This window comes from Pelobates fuscus, chromosome 8 (genome assembly GCF_036172605.1).
Source record: "Pelobates fuscus isolate aPelFus1 chromosome 8, aPelFus1.pri, whole genome shotgun sequence".
Taxonomy (NCBI): Eukaryota; Metazoa; Chordata; class Amphibia; order Anura; family Pelobatidae; genus Pelobates; species Pelobates fuscus.
Window position 1 is genome coordinate 165013731 of NC_086324.1, and position 16649 is coordinate 165030379.

At 47.6% G+C, this 16649-nt stretch overlaps 1 protein-coding gene across 1 annotated transcript in view; it reads left to right on the top strand.

Annotated features, from left to right (window-relative positions):
- Positions 1–16649, top strand: part of PEMT (phosphatidylethanolamine N-methyltransferase) — a 440725-nt gene that overhangs the window by 22101 nt on the left and 401975 nt on the right. The gene's annotated exons all lie outside the window — the stretch shown is intronic.

Here is a 16649-nt window from a genome sequence, read left to right on the forward strand (position 1 = left end):
CTCCTCCGTTCCTCGCGGTTCATCCAGTCACTTAAACACCGGCCGCGAGGAATCCACGTCCTTTTCTAGCAGGACGCTCAATACGTGACGTCATGACGCTAGCACGAGCAATCTGTCACTCAAGTGTCCGATATCCAATCGGTACTTGTCAGAGGCGTGATTTCCATCCAGAACCAGGGTATTTAAGCTTACTCCTTACTTCAGCTCATTGCCCTGTCGTGGTTCTAGCTTGTCTAGTCACTCAGTGCTCTGGTATTCTAGTTTGCTCTATTGGTTTTGACTCGGCTCGTTGTACTACCCTGTTTCTCTGTTATCCCTTGACCCGGCTTGTCTCTCGCTTATCTGTCTTCTCGTTCCCTCGACCTCGGCTTGCCTCTGACTATTCTTTACTCTCGGTACGTTAGTCCGGCCATTCTAAGGCCCGGTATACGTACCTTTCCACTCTTTGTACTCTGCGTGTTGGATCCCTGTCCCGATCCTGACATTACGACAGGGCCAATGGATCCTGCAGGTACAAACAGTCAGCTTGGTTCTTCGGATCCCAGGTTTGACGCCATGGAACATAGGATGGATCAGATGGCTTTGGCACTACAGGCACTTTTGTCTCGTGCTAGTAATCCACCTGAGGAGACACGTACTCCTTCTATCTCTCCTGCAGTCTCAGGTCTAGAGGTAGCCACTGTAGGTGCTTCTTCCCGTATTACCCCACCAGTACGTTATGGCGGGTCACCGGAGAAGTGTCGTGGCTTTCTAAACCAGATTAGCATCCATTTCGAACTACAACCCCGCTCTTATCCTACAGATAGAGCAAAGGTTGGATTTATTATTACTCTGCTCATTGAAAAAGCTTTGAGATGGGCCAATCCTTTATGGGAGAATGATAATCCACTCGTCTATAATTATAATGCCTTTGTAGCTGCGTTTAGAAGAACTTTTGACCCTCCTGGCAGAAAGGTCAATGCAGCTAGATTAATGTTGCGCCTTAAACAGGACAATCGAACACTTGTGGATTATGCACTAGAGTTCAGATCCTTGGCGGCAGAAGTTAAGTGGAACGAACAGGCTTATATAGATGTGTTTCTGAATGGGTTATCAGATGTAATTCTTGACGAGGTCGCTACTAGAGAACTCCCTGAAAATTTGGAGGATTTAATTTCTTTTATATCTCGTATTGATGAACGCTTAAGAGAGAGGCAGAACACTCGAGATAGGACCCGTAGACCCTCCTTTAAACTAGCGCCTACCTTTCAAATCTCTGAGTTCGAAGACTTACGTATTCCTGAACCTATGCAGATAGGCAGTACTCATCTCACTGAAAGGGAGAGACAGTACAGGAGAAGGGAGGGTTTATGTATGTATTGTGGAGTCAGGGGTCATTTACGCCTAAATTGTCCCAATCGTTCGGGAAACGCTCGCACCTAAGTTCCTCTAGAGGACAGGCCTTGGGTGTTTCTACTTTGTCCTCTATTCACAACTACAAGGAGCTCAGGCTTGTGTTACCCGTTTCTTTAAAGTGGGAGAAGGGAGTAGTTAAGACTATGGCACTAATCGATTCTGGAGCTGCTGAGAGCTTTATAGATCAGGGTTTTGCTGCCAAGCATGCTATTCCATCCCAGTTAAAAGAGACACCTCTGGCTGTTGAGGCCATCGATGGTAGACCATTACTTGAGCCTGTTATTTTTCATGAGACCATACCGATTAACTTGACTGTTGGCATCCTGCATAAAGAGGATATATCCTTGATGCTCATTTCTTCTCCGTCTATTCCCATAGTTCTGGGGTACTCCTGGCTGAGGAGACACAACCCTATTATTAATTGGGAATCAGGGGAGATAGTTTCGTGGGGAGAGAATTGTCAAGAAAAATGCTTGCGGAAGGTCTTACCTCTTGGATTAACTAATACATCGAATACCTCTGACAATCCTACAGAGACACAAATTCCGCCTCAGTATCTAGATTTAAAGGCAGTATTTGACAAAAAGAAAGCCGATACCTTACCCCCACACAGGTCCTTTGATTGCAAAATTAACCTACTCCCTGGTACCATGCCTCCCAGAGGTCATGTATACCCATTATCTATAAAGGAGAACTCAGTCCTAGAGGAATATATTCACGAGAATTTAGACAAGGGATTCATCAGGAGGTCCTCCTCCCCTGCCGGGGCTGGATTTTTTTTTGTTAAAAAGAAAGATGGTTCTTTGAGACCTTGTATTGATTATCGAGGCTTGAATAAGATAACCATTAAAAATGCCTACCCGATTCCCTTGATCACCGAACTCTTCGATCGTTTGAAGGGCTCTACAATTTTCACCAAGTTAGACCTCAGAGGGGCATATAACTTGGTGAGAATCCAGCAGGGACATGAGTGGATGACGGCATTCAATACTCGATATGGCCACTATGAATATACTGTCATGCCTTTTGGGTTATGCAATGCACCAGCAGTATTCCAAGATCTGATTAATGAGGTTCTTAGGGAATTTCAGCAAGAGTGCGTCATTGTATACCTAGATGATATACTCATTCATTCTAGTGACATTGAGATTCATCACAAACAAGTCAGGAGGGTTTTGCACAAGCTTCTCCAGCATGGCTTGTACTGCAAGTTGGAGAAATGTAGCTTTGATCAAACCCAGGTAACCTTTCTCGGCTATGTGATCTCTGGGGAGGGATTTAAGATGGATCCGGATAAGCTCCAATCCATTCTAGAGTGGCCTTTACCCACAGGTCTTAAAGCCATACAGAGATTTATTGGTTTTTCCAATTATTATAGGCGCTTTATTAAGGGCTATTCTTCCATTATTGCACCTATCACTAACATGACCAAACAGGGGGCTGACACTAAGAATTGGACTACTGAAGCTCTCCTTGCGTTCAAGACTCTCAAGGAGCTTTTCGCTTCCGCTCCAATTTTAGTTCACCCTGATACTTCTCTGCCATTTTTGCTCGAGGTAGACGCATCAGAGACTGGTTTAGGTGCTGTTCTATCTCAAAGGTTGGGTGTTGATAAACCATTACATCCATGTGGATTTTTCTCTAAAAAATTGACCGGTACTGAAAGCAGGTATGACATTGGTGACAGAGAATTACTAGCGGTTATCAAGGCTTTGAAAGAATGGAGACATTTATTGGAAGGTACATTACATCCTGTTACCATCCTGACAGACCACAAAAACTTGTCTTATATCGGAGAGGCCAAGCGTCTGTCCTCCAGGCAGGCTCGTTGGTCGTTGTTTCTTACCCATTTCAATTACGTTCTGACTTACAGACCTGGGTCAAAGAATTCTAAAGCCGATGCGCTATCTCGCCAATATGAACCCTCTGCTTCAGTTGAACCACTTTTGTCTTCCATTGTACCCAAATGCAATATTATTGCTAATACCAGTCTCAAAATTCATTCCCCGCTACTTGACCAGATCTTGAAGTCACAACATCTAGCTCCCGAAAACACTCCTGAGGGAAGAAACTTTGTTCCTCCTGAACTTCAACTGGAGCTCTTACAATGTTTTCATGAAAGTAAAATAGCTGGTCATCCTGGTATTCGCAAGACGTACTCTCTGATATCCAAGGATTTCTGGTGGCCTTCACTTCGTAAGGATATTGAGGAGTTCGTCGCAGCTTGTGAGACTTGTGCCAAGACTAAACTATCTCATGCATCCCCATGTGGCCTGTTACACCCCTTGGACATTCCTGAGAAACCTTGGTCCTGTTTGTCCATTGACTTTATCGTTGATTTGCCTGCTTCCAAAAGACAGACTGTTATTCTCACGGTGGTGGATAGATTTACCAAGATGGCCCATTTCGTGCCATTACCTAAACTTCCGACTTCCCCTGAATTGGCGGAGATTTTTGCGAGAGAAGTTTTTCGCCTACATGGGATCCCTTCAGAGATTGTTTCTGATAGAGGTTCTCAATTTGTCTCACGTTTCTGGAGATCCTTTTGTTCTCAAATGGGCATCAAATTGAACTTTTCCTCTGCCTATCACCCTCAGTCTAACGGAGCTGCTGAACGTACTAATCAAAAGATCGAACAGTATCTGCGTTGCTTTGTTTCCGAACACCAGGACGATTGGGTCGGTCTAATTCCTTGGGCGGAGTTCGCACACAATAACCTTGTTTGCGATTCAACTCGCTCTAGCCCTTTCTTCATGAACTATGGCTTTCATCCTTCGATTTTTCCTTCGGTTTCCTCTTCTCAGGGGATACCGTCGGTTGATGATCATGTCGCCAACCTGAAGAAATTATGGGATCAGACTCGACAAATTCTATTACATAGTTCCTCGCTGTTCAAGAAACACGCTGATAAACATAGAAGAGCGGCTCCTGTTTTTGTTCCTGGGGATAGGGTATGGTTGAGTACCAAGAATATTCGCCTAAAAGTTCCGTCCATGAAATTTGCTCCTCGTTACATAGGTCCTTACAGGGTTCTCACTCGTATCAATCCGGTTGCGTATCGCCTTGCTCTGCCACCTGCCTTACGCATTCCTAACTCTTTTCATGTCTCCTTGTTGAAACCCCTCATTTGCAACAAATTCTCCTCTAAGGTCTCCTCGCCTCGTCCTGTTCAGGTGGAGGGTCGGGAGGAGTACGAGGTCAGCTCCATCATTGACTCCAGAATTTCAAGGGGTAAATTGCAATATCTGGTCAACTGGAGGGGATATGGTCCTGAGGAGAGGAGTTGGGTACCTCAGGAGGACGTCCATGCTTCTCGCCTTCGCAGAGCATTTCACCTTCGCTTCCCATCTCGCCCCGGATCATTCCGCCCGGTGGGCGTATCTGAGAGGGGGGGGGTACTGTCAGGGTACCTGAGGCCTCTACCTCTAAGGGAGGTAGAGACTTGGTGGTGTATCCGTCCAGGCGAGCTGTCTCCTCCGTTCCTCGCGGTTCATCCAGTCACTTAAACACCGGCCGCGAGGAATCCACGTCCTTTTCTAGCAGGACGCTCAATACGTGACGTCATGACGCTAGCACGAGCAATCTGTCACTCAAGTGTCCGATATCCAATCGGTACTTGTCAGAGGCGTGATTTCCATCCAGAACCAGGGTATTTAAGCTTACTCCTTACTTCAGCTCATTGCCCTGTCGTGGTTCTAGCTTGTCTAGTCACTCAGTGCTCTGGTATTCTAGTTTGCTCTATTGGTTTTGACTCGGCTCGTTGTACTACCCTGTTTCTCTGTTATCCCTTGACCCGGCTTGTCTCTCGCTTATCTGTCTTCTCGTTCCCTCGACCTCGGCTTGCCTCTGACTATTCTTTACTCTCGGTACGTTAGTCCGGCCATTCTAAGGCCCGGTATACGTACCTTTCCACTCTTTGTACTCTGCGTGTTGGATCCCTGTCCCGATCCTGACACACCCATCCTAAACTGCTCTATTTCACCTGGTGTTGTCACTGCTCCCCTTAAGCATGCTACTGTCGTACCCATCCTAAAAAGGAATTCCTAGACCCGTCTTCCCCTTCCAACTATCGTCCCATATCCCTGCTTCCTTTTTCCTCAAAGCTTCTAGAAAGACTTGTCTTTACTCATATGACTCAATTCCTAAACTCCAACTCCCTCCTCGATCCTGTTCAATCTGGCTTTCACCCCCTCCACTCTACTGAGACTGCTCTTATTAACGTTACAAATGACCTAATCACAGCTAAATCCAAAGACCACTACTCCATACTAATTCTTTTTGACCTGTCTGCCGCCTTTGACACTGTTGATCATGGCCTCCTTCTCCAAACTCTTCACTTCAATCTCTTGGTCTATGTGACACTGTCCTCTCGTGGTTCTCCTCCTATCAATGTTCGTTCAGTGTCTCCTTTTGCAATGACACCTCCTCCTCTCGCCCTGTCTCTGTTGGAGTCCCCCAACGATCTGTTCTTGGACCCCTTCTGTTCTCTCTTTAAACTGCCTCTGTTGGTAAACTCATTAACTCCTTTTGGATTCCGCTATCATTTGTATTCCGATGACACCCAGATATATCTCTCCTCCACTGATCTCTCCCCCACGGTCCTACAACGTGTGACCGCTTGCCTTTCTTCAATCTCTGATTGGATGTCCTCCCACGTTCTGAAACTCAATCTCTCTAAAACTTTTTGTTTCCCCCCCTCATAATGCTGATCCTCCTTCGCTTTCCCTGCACGTTGATGGTATTTATTTATTATTAATTTATAAATTATTTTACCAGGAAGGATACATTGAGATTTCTCTTGTTTTCAAGTATGTCCTTGCATCAGTCCACTCTTAGTGTTATCTTTGATCCTGGCCTCACCTTTGCACCTCATATCCAGAATGTTGCTAAAACCTGTCGATTCCACCTTTAGAAACATTGCCCGCTTCCGCCCCTTTCTCACGCAAGATGCTGCCAAGGAGCTTGATCTTGTACTGGTAATCTCTCGCATGGACTACTGTAATTCTCTCCTAGTTGGTCTCCCCAGAAGCTAAACTGCCCCGCTACAATCATGATTGAATGCTGCCGCCAGGCTGATCTTTCTCACCCGTCGCTACTCCCATACCTCGCACCTCTGTCGATCCTTACACTGGCTTCCAGTATCCTTTAGGTGTTAATTCAAAATACTAACCCTTACCTATAAAGCTCTAAACAACTCTTACAGTTCTTCCATGATTCATAGATAATCCCATTCTCTGTCTCTCCGCTCTGCCGGTGACCACCTCCTGTCCGCTGCTCGCACCCCTTACTGCTAACGCGTGCTTGCAGGACTTCTCGCGGGTGGCTCCTTTCCTTTGGAACAGACTGCCTACCATCAGACTCTCCCATAGTCTTCAATTGTTTGAGAAGTCCCTCAAAACACATCTGTTCAGAAATGCTTATGGACTCCCAGAGTAACTTATCTAACATATCCAAATCTGTCTCTTGCTCTCCTAAAGAGCCATACTCCACTCTCACCTCCAGCTCTGCTACTTTTCCACCTTGTTTGGTGGATAAGCTCAGATAATAAGCCAGACGCAATCTGTCTGAAGTAGTGGAGGCAAAGGGCCACGTTCAGCAGACATCAGGTATCAAGTCAAATTGTTATAAAATGGTTTGACTACTTACAAGGTCTCCACCAGGGCTTTCCTTCCACCATAAGTACTACAGTGTGTTGTAGTGGTTATGGTGTTTTGAGTTTTCCTTTCATATTCAGTGCGATTGGTGCACTAATCGAGAGCAGTTATTTTCAGTTATATCACTTTTCAGCATGGCGTCGTTCAGTGCATTAAACTCGATGACATTGAAGAAGAGACTCTGACCTACTTTACATGTAGCAGATACCAACAGGTTTATAAATTACAGGCTCGTGTCGGAACTGATATGAAAATTAGGAAGAATGTCCGAAAATAACACGTTTTGTAGCTCCGCTCCAATTGTTATCTGACCTCTTATCTCAAAAGCAATTGCTCCCATTTCATAGAATTGATTAGTTATACTGTATGTGTTTAAATTAAAGGGGCACTCCAGGAGCTAGGCTAGGAGGCAGCCTTATGGTCCAGCAGTCTGCACAACATTTTTTTTTTCTTTTTTTTGTGTGCTAAAACTATGAAGATTTGAGCATGGACAATATACTGTATATCAATAAGGCCACAACTTATCCAATGCATGCACGTTTTATTTGTATCCTTTTAACTTGACGTCCCACTCTTGAATTGGAAAATTAACTCAGTGATCCATTCTCCATTTGTAATTTAATATATAACATATTCTGAAAAACAGCTGCATTAGTCCCTTTGAACAGGGTTATTCAATAAAGTGTGAATTATCAGAAATCAAAATTTAATGGAAAGGGAATTTTCCAATTTTGGGACAAAATAATTGAAGTATATTTTTTGCTTAAGCCATTTTGTGAATGGAAAGCTACTGATAGGCTGAGAGCATCAACAGTGCCCCTCTCCAAATCTTCCTGATTCAAGCCATGGACAGAAGATTGGATTAAATGACGTTGGATTCAACACATTTTGTAATGGTTTAATCCCCTGAAGGGACCTCCTGGCACCATAACAACTTAATTTCAATGAAGTTGGTATGGTGCGCAGAGTGTTCTTTTAAGAGCCATTGGCTAATTGTTAGGATCTGAACAACAGGCAGTTAAATATCTCCTGAACAGGCAATTATCGTTGACTTTTCAACATGCGGAGAAGGCGCTTTGCATTCCATTATCTCATCAACAGTCACAGCTCTGCCATCATTTATAGGACCTGCCAACAGAGAGTACAGATTTAAATGAACTCATTAGAGAGGTTTCTGTACAGATACATGCTGTAATTACCTACCTGTACAGATTAATTTGTGGTTTTGTTCTTTTCTAATACACTGTGTTGTCCGTAGCTTTAATTGGCTGTGAGTTCTCTCTTCAGAAACTTTAGCTCTCTGTCTAGATTCAGCTGACCACTCTCAGTATGCACAGCCGTAATTACTTGATAAAACATACCGGGCAATGGTAAACCATGCTAAACAAAGATATGAAAATTGGGGAAGAAATAAATTATTTGAAACTGTTATAAAAATATACATTAATAACATGTAAAACTCGTTCAAAATTATAATTAATGCAAAATGGGTTGTTGCTCCTTTAAGTCGAGAGTTTAACACACACAAAAAAATAATACATTTGGAAAAGTAAAATATTTTTTTTTTCCAAAGTTATCGTACAAGGAGGTCCACGGATGGGTCCTTAAGGGGCTAAACCAGATTCGATATTTTGAGGTTAAAGCATTTGTTAATGTTTTGGCACCCAGGGACCTCGTTGTACCACAACATCTTTATTCTGATGTAGTTATGGTGCTAGAGTTTAACTTAAATTAAATTAAATAGTTCTGTTAATTAAAACAGTTGAAATGGGGGGCGGCGCCTGACTTCCGGTACGGATGGCCGCACATTGAAAGAGCTCCGTACATCAGGGCCCTAAATAAGCTAATTTAAGCACGCTCAACCGCCCGAAAACTACCGAGGCTTACCCCTTTACTTCCCCAAAGCACGCTCCAACACCGGAATGGGTAGAAAAACGAGAACCGACCCGATGGTAGCGCCGATATTCCGCAACCGCGCTGACAAAGGCCGCACAGGCGCAGAGGACCGGCGGGAAACTGACTCCGAATCTGAGACAAGCGAGGTGGAAAAAGGTACTGCAGACCTCACCCCAATTACCAGAGGGGACCTGAAGGGGCTTCTGAGGGACATAAACGCCAACATGGCTGCAGAATTAGCCAGACACATGGCTCCCATCAAAGAAGGCCTGGAAGACCTGACCAGACGCACTCTAGCAGTCGAAGACAAAATGGAGGACATCTCCACGACGACTAGCAGGCATGACACAGCTATACAAGACCTCCAAGCACAGGTACAAGCCCTTGAGAGCGCACAAGAAGACCTAAACAATAGGTCGCGCAGAAATAATGTCAGGATCAGGGGGCTCCCCGAATCCACAGCCCCTGACACCCTAAACACCACCCTCAGAGAAACATTCAGCGGAATGCTCCCCGAGGCCCCCCCAGCTGAACTCATCATCGACAGAGCACACAGAGCTCTCAGAGCCCAGCCTCCATCGAACACACAGCCTAGGGATGTCATTGTCCGCCTCCATTATTTCCACGTGAAAGAAGCGCTGATGAGGGCTGCACGAGACTCCCCAGTCCACGTAGACGGACACCAGGTTCAATTATTCCAAGACCTGGCCCCTAGCACGCTTTTCAAAAGGAGGATCCTCAGACCACTGACTCAAGCTCTCACGAGGCAGAACCTCAGGTACGCTTGGGGGCACCCTTTTAAGCTGATGGTCCGCAAAGGAGACAGGACCTACACTCTCCATGACACTGCGGACGCTGCAGACTTTGCGGCCCAACTAGGCCTGCCCCGCTTGGAACCGGAACCAGACAGACAACGAGATCGACGAGAACTACCAACCACCGCAGGAAGAAACTGGCAATCCCAACAGAGGGGCCGCAGACCCTCAAGAAGAGACCAGTCCCAGCATTAATCCTGGGCTTAGACACCTGCCTTCCACCCGGCCTCCTAGCCAACCAACCGGGAACAATCCCACCAGCAACCACCCCTCACACTCCTAAAGAGACTCCACTTGCCACCCCCAAAGCAGCATAACAACGCACCTCCCCGAACAAAGACCCTGCAAATATGGACACGAGATGAACAATCAGACTGGCACGCAACTCACCGGCCACTAACTCATCACCAGCACATGAAGACTTATCCCCAACATCCCTCTACCTACAACCCTCCTCCACAGACGACGACCACCCAAGGGACACTAACCATCGACAGGGCCAGCTGCAGCTAGACCACCGGCTACCATGCCCCGGCGGACAAGAAAACTAACCTGGGGGCCGCACGCCCACTTGGGCCCATGAACTTTCTCCGCCAGCTCCATAGACCCGGGACATTGCCTTACTTGGCCCACCCAACAATCACAAAATGCTTATATATATGCACGGGTGGGAGAATGGGAGGAGGGGGAAGAGGGGATAGCACACTGGACGGACACGGACCAAAACCAAGGCCTCGCATCCACCACTAGGGAGGCCCCAGACCCAAGACGGACCCCCCCAAATTAGAAACACCACCATGACAAGGACGCAGGTTTAGAGACCGACCCACCCCGACCCTAGGGATACCACACACGCCACATCCCATGGACCCCCCGAGCATAGATGCCAGCTCTCCACTCTCCCTCCTAAACACCCCCATAGGCCCACATCACCACCAAACAGCCGCCCACAGACCCCCTCACGAGAAATCGAAAACCAACAGACATGAGGTGGGGACCTTAAGCGACCTTTACAAACCCCGCACCCCTCAATGACAAACAGAGGACCAAGGACAGGACGCCCACTCCAAGGACTCATAGCACCGACACCTTATTAGACGACAACAAAGATAACACAGGTGAACCATGCTGAGGGATCAGGTGGGGAGGCGGGAGGGAGGGCAGGGAATATCTGAAAATGTCTAAACTTGTCAAAATGAATGTACCACAAATAACGTTGATATGCTCTTTTGCTGATCTCTTTCTTCTACACTAGTATATAGGTTCCAGTGTACAACATGTTTTACTCTACCATTCCATGTATAATACCTTTAACGTTTGAAATGTTTTGTTCCCACTAAGGGGGAGGAAGGGAACAACCCAAATGGACAAACGACAGACCAGACGGGCGGGAGAGCCCAGAAAGGCCCCACGGAGACTTTCACTGCGGACGACACACCTACTAACTCCACCACACCTCCGCAGGGAACAACCACGGAACGTTGGACGACACTCCCCACCGCCTGCTGGCCTAAACTGTAAGTCCAGCAGCAACACACACACACACACACACTCGAACCCGGCTGGTCCGGGTTGCAGGGACCCACGCCCCTCCGTAACCCCCAAATACCCCCTACCCTACCCCAACACCAACCCAATCACCCGCTCCCAAAGGGGCACCTCGCATACACAACCACGCAACATGCCGACTCACCTCAAATGCACTTCCATCAACGCAAAGGGCCTCAACTCCCCCAAGAAACGCCACGCACTACTTAGATGGGCTCAGAGGCAACAAGCCGACATCCTCCTAGTCCAGGAAACCCACTTCACTGCACTTAAACACTTCCCCCTCACGAACCGGACATACAAAACTAGCTTCCTAGCCAACTCTCCAACGCCCAAAACTAAAGGGGTAGCCATCATCTTAAGAGGCACATGCCCCTTAACAGATATAACCGCACACCCTGACCCCTCGGGACACTTCCTCACAATAACAGGGAGAATAGGCACCAATCATTACTCCTTTTGCTCTATATACGCGCCTACCCAACCAGACCCAGACTTCTGGAATACATTCTCCGCACACGTAGCCACACTATCCAACACCCGCCTCATCATAGGAGGGGACTGCAACGCAGTACACTCCCCACACCTCGACAGAACAAACCGCGCACAACCTCCACACCGACCTGCCAGAAATGACACACTGTTCCAGCAGTTCCTCTCCTCTCGACACCTCATAGACATCTGGCGCGCCCAACATCCCTCCACCAAAGACTTCACCTTCTACTCTAACCCCCACAACTCATACTCGCGGATTGACTACTTTCTGATCTCCCCTAACGTCCTCTCCCAGACAAAGTCCGCGAGCATCGGTACGATATCATGGTCAGACCATGCCGACATCAACCTAACACTGTCCATTGCAGACATCACACGCCCATGGACGTGGAAGCTAAATCCCATACTACTACATGACCTCCCCATCACAGACACCATCTCCAAAGACCTATCAGACTACTTTGAACTAAACTCAAACCCAGCAGAAATATCCCCCACGACCCTGTGGACGGCGCACAAAGCGGTCATCAGGGGCAAACTCATAAGCTTAGCCTCAGCCCGGAAAAAACGTAGAACACAACAGATCACAGACGCAATAGCGGAGATACACCGCCTCGAAGCCATACACAAAGGGACCAGAGACAGCAACACTCTAGATCAATTGACCGAAGCCCGTACCCTACTAAAGCGCCTCACCACGGAAGACACCGCGAAAGCCCTCCAGTGGCTCAAACAGAAATACTACGAAAAAAGCAACAAAGCTGACACCATGCTGGCAAGACGCCTAAAACGCCGCATTGAGGCCAACAAAATCACAAGCATACGCGACTCAGGCCAAAACATATGCACCCAACCCGACCAGATAGGCTCCATATTCCAATCCTACTACCAACAACTCTACAACCACACGACACCACTGGGAGACACCGCGCAGGACACCTCAACCCTTACACAGACATTCCTGAACGCACTTAAGCTCCCAAAGCTAACCACAGAGATCAGCCAGACACTGACAGACGACGTAACAGTAGAAGAGATGACTCTAGCCCTCCGCGCATTCCAGCCCAATAAAAGCCCCGGCCCTGACGGATTTGGGGCAATATACTACAAAACCTTTAGCCACCTCCTGCTCAAACACCTCTGCCCGGTATTCAATGCCATGCTGCGCGGCGAGAAGCTGCCGACAGACATGGTAGCAGCAAACATTTGCCTCCTCCCAAAACCAGGCAAGACACTAGACGAACCAGGACATTACCGACCCATATCCCTCCTAAACGTAGACCTTAAAATCCTTACAAAAGTCATGACCAACCGCATAAACCCCCTACTACAAGCCCTAATCCATCCCGACCAAGTAGGCTTCATCCCCCACAGACAAGCGGCAGACAATACTAGAAGAGCCATAGACCTCATTTGGTACACCACTCACAAACACACCCCCACGGCAATAATCTCCCTAGACGCCGAGAAGGCATTTGACCGCCTCCTATGGCCCTTCCTCTACCAGACCCTATCCCACTTCGGCTTCCCCGCACAATTCATCGCTTTCCTAGAAGCAGCCTACGCACACTCACAGGGCTCCCTCCTCCTCCCTAGCATAGCCCCCCCCACATTCACCATCTCCAACGGGACGAGACAGGGATGCCCACTATCACCCATACTATTCGCCCTATCCCTGGAACCCTTACTCGAAGCAATACGATCCGACTCAGACATTGGAGGAATCACCATAAGAGACCAGACCTACAAGGCATCCGCCTATGCGGACGACATCCTCCTTACCCTCACAAACCCAAACACCTCCATCGACCACCTTATGACACTGATCCATTCCTACTCTCGCATATCCGGCTACAAACTGAACATCACAAAATCCGATCTAATGCCGATACACATACCCCCACATGAACTAACCAACATCAAGGACCAATTCCCATTATGCATCCGCCCAACGGCCATTGATTACCTAGGCATAAAGCTCACAGCCGACATCTCCACCATGTATCAAACTAACTACACACCCATACTCAAGCGGGCTCACGCAGACTTGCTGACATGGGCCCCACTAGGGATCTCGTGGCTGGGCCGAGTTGCCTCAATCAAAATGAACCTCCTACCACGGTTGCTGTACATCTTCCAGACACTACCCATAGCAGTCAGAATAGCAGACATAAAATCTTTACAGAAAGCGGTCAACAATTTCATATGGAACCACCGAAGGCCCAGAGTAAGGCGTGAAACACTGTACGTCCCTAAGCGATCAGGCGGCCTAGGATTACCCAACTTTATGCATTACCTATACGCCACCCACCTATCCCAAATCCAAATGTGGCATCTCCCGCCCATGGAGAAAAGATGGGTGGACATTGAACACTCAATCTTTGGTCATGACCACCCCTCCCAATACATGTGGACCCCCAGACAGCACCGACCATTGCCCCCCCCAACCGCACCCACCATAACACACTCACTCGACCTCTGGGACAAGGTACACCTGAAATACGATCTCTCCTCGGAACTCTCTCCAATGACCCCGATCCTTAGGAATAAACTCTTCCCCCCGGGACTCACAGCCCAACACTTCGCCCAATTCGAGAGGAGAGGAATAGCCAGACTTAGCCACCTATACACGGACAACCAGCCCATCACCTACGAGACCCTACCCGAACCCACCACACTCACCACGTTTGACTACTTCCGCTTCATCCAACTCCGCAGCCTGGCAGCAACACCTTACATCCAACAAGCAGGCAAATCCCAACCCACCAAGTTCGAACGGGACTGCACCACAGCCCCGGCCAGAAAGGGACAAATTTCCGACATATTCCTCTCAATAGCAACCCACACAACCCATATCACCCTCCCGTACATCAGGGCATGGGAGACAGACCTAGGCGCACCAGCTGACACAGAAGTCTGGGCCGACATTTGGGAAGCCACCGCATCGCTAACGATATGCGTAACATTCAAAGAACAGGCATATAAAATGCTATTCCGCTGGTACCTCACCCCCCAGAGGCTGGCAAGCATGCACAGACTACCCACAAACCAGTGCTGGAAGCAATGTGGAGAAACAGGCACTTTCCTCCATTGTTGGTGGACGTGCCCAAAACTCCAACCCCTCTGGCACTCCGTAGGTGCAATCCTCACCAGAGTACTGCATAACCCATGCCCCTTAGACCCATGGACCATGCTTTTATCCAAACCAATGGACACATTCACAAGAGCCGAAAACAAATTGATAGCAAGAGTGGCCCTTGCCACACGTAGAGCAATTGGCGAAGTATGGTCCACAACCACAACACCCAACCAACAAACAATACTTAGGAAAATCCAAGATCACATGGACATGGACAGGCTCACCGCCCAAATCCACGAAAACACCAAACAGTTCCACAAAACATGGGACCCCTGGCTCATGGCCGACACATCTCTACCCTGGTAAGACAACACATACCATATACCACAAAACAACACCAGCAGAACATGAACCACGACCCTCACCTAATCACTAACCCACCAACGCTACCTGAGACACACACCGAGGTGTACCCACCCCCCACCCACCCTTCCCACCCCCACCCACCCCCTCCCCGGGGGGGCCGTGGGACCCTGCAAACGAACACTTACTCTCCACCGACGACCTGGCCCCACCGGACCGACGACCCCCCCCAAACAACCCAGACGAGGACAACCCACCCACACCCTGACAGGTGTACCCACCAGCCGCACCCCTCCTGTAATCACAGGACAACTCACGACGCAACTACCACACCTACACAGACGCGATACCCACCCCACGAGACGACAACCACTTTTTATCCCAAAGACGATCCTGACAGGAAGACTGAAAGGGCCATACACGGCCAAAACAACTCGGAAAGAAGCTAATTCAGCAACGAAATTAAGATCTTGTAATAAATGTACGCTGATCCGACACTTGCTGTTACAACGCTTGGACCCTAAAACCTCCCCCCCCCTTTTTTGTTTTTTGTTCCCTTCTACCCTGTACCCCTGCCCTCGAACACCCAATTCTACAAATAAGGAATCTTAAACAAAAACAGGGCATCGGTTTCCCTTCATTTCCTATTCTTGTTCCCCCCCCTAACCCTTAGATCCAGAGCAGCAACGAATGTTACATACAGAGTATAAATGTACTAACAATCATCCAACAATGTAACCAAAGATAGACAGCACCTAACCTGTTTCTTATGTATGACTGTCTTTTACATGGTATATAAGCACTGCGATCTCTGTAATTATGATCTTATTCCCTTATTTTCTTCTGTACCCCTACCCCAATGACTCTGAAAACAATTCAAAATCTGACAAAATAAAGAATTTAAAACAGTTGAAATATCACATTCCGTATAGTGTTTAGCATGCAACAAAAGGAACCGAACATTATTGATCCTAATTCCATTTTATATATGTATTGACCTATATATATTATTAATGTCATACCTCCCAGGTGTCCCTGTGTACGTGGGACAGTCCCTAATTTGGATCCCAAGCCCTCTTTTCTAAGAGCTTCATGTTGATGGTGTGTCTGAATGTATAACCGAGCTCCACAGCAATAATACTCCCAGTAATGTGCCTGAGTGTACAACAGAGCTCACAGCAATTATACTCCCAGTAATGTGTCTGAATGTATAACAGAGCTCCACAGCAATAATACTCCCAGTAATGTGTCTGAGTGTATAACAGAGCTCCACAGCAATAATACTCCCAGTAATGTGTCTGAGTGTATAACAGAGCTCCACAGCAATAATACTCCCAGTAATGTGTCTGAATGTATAACCGAGCTCCACAGCAATAATACTCCCAGTAATGTGCCTGAGTGTAC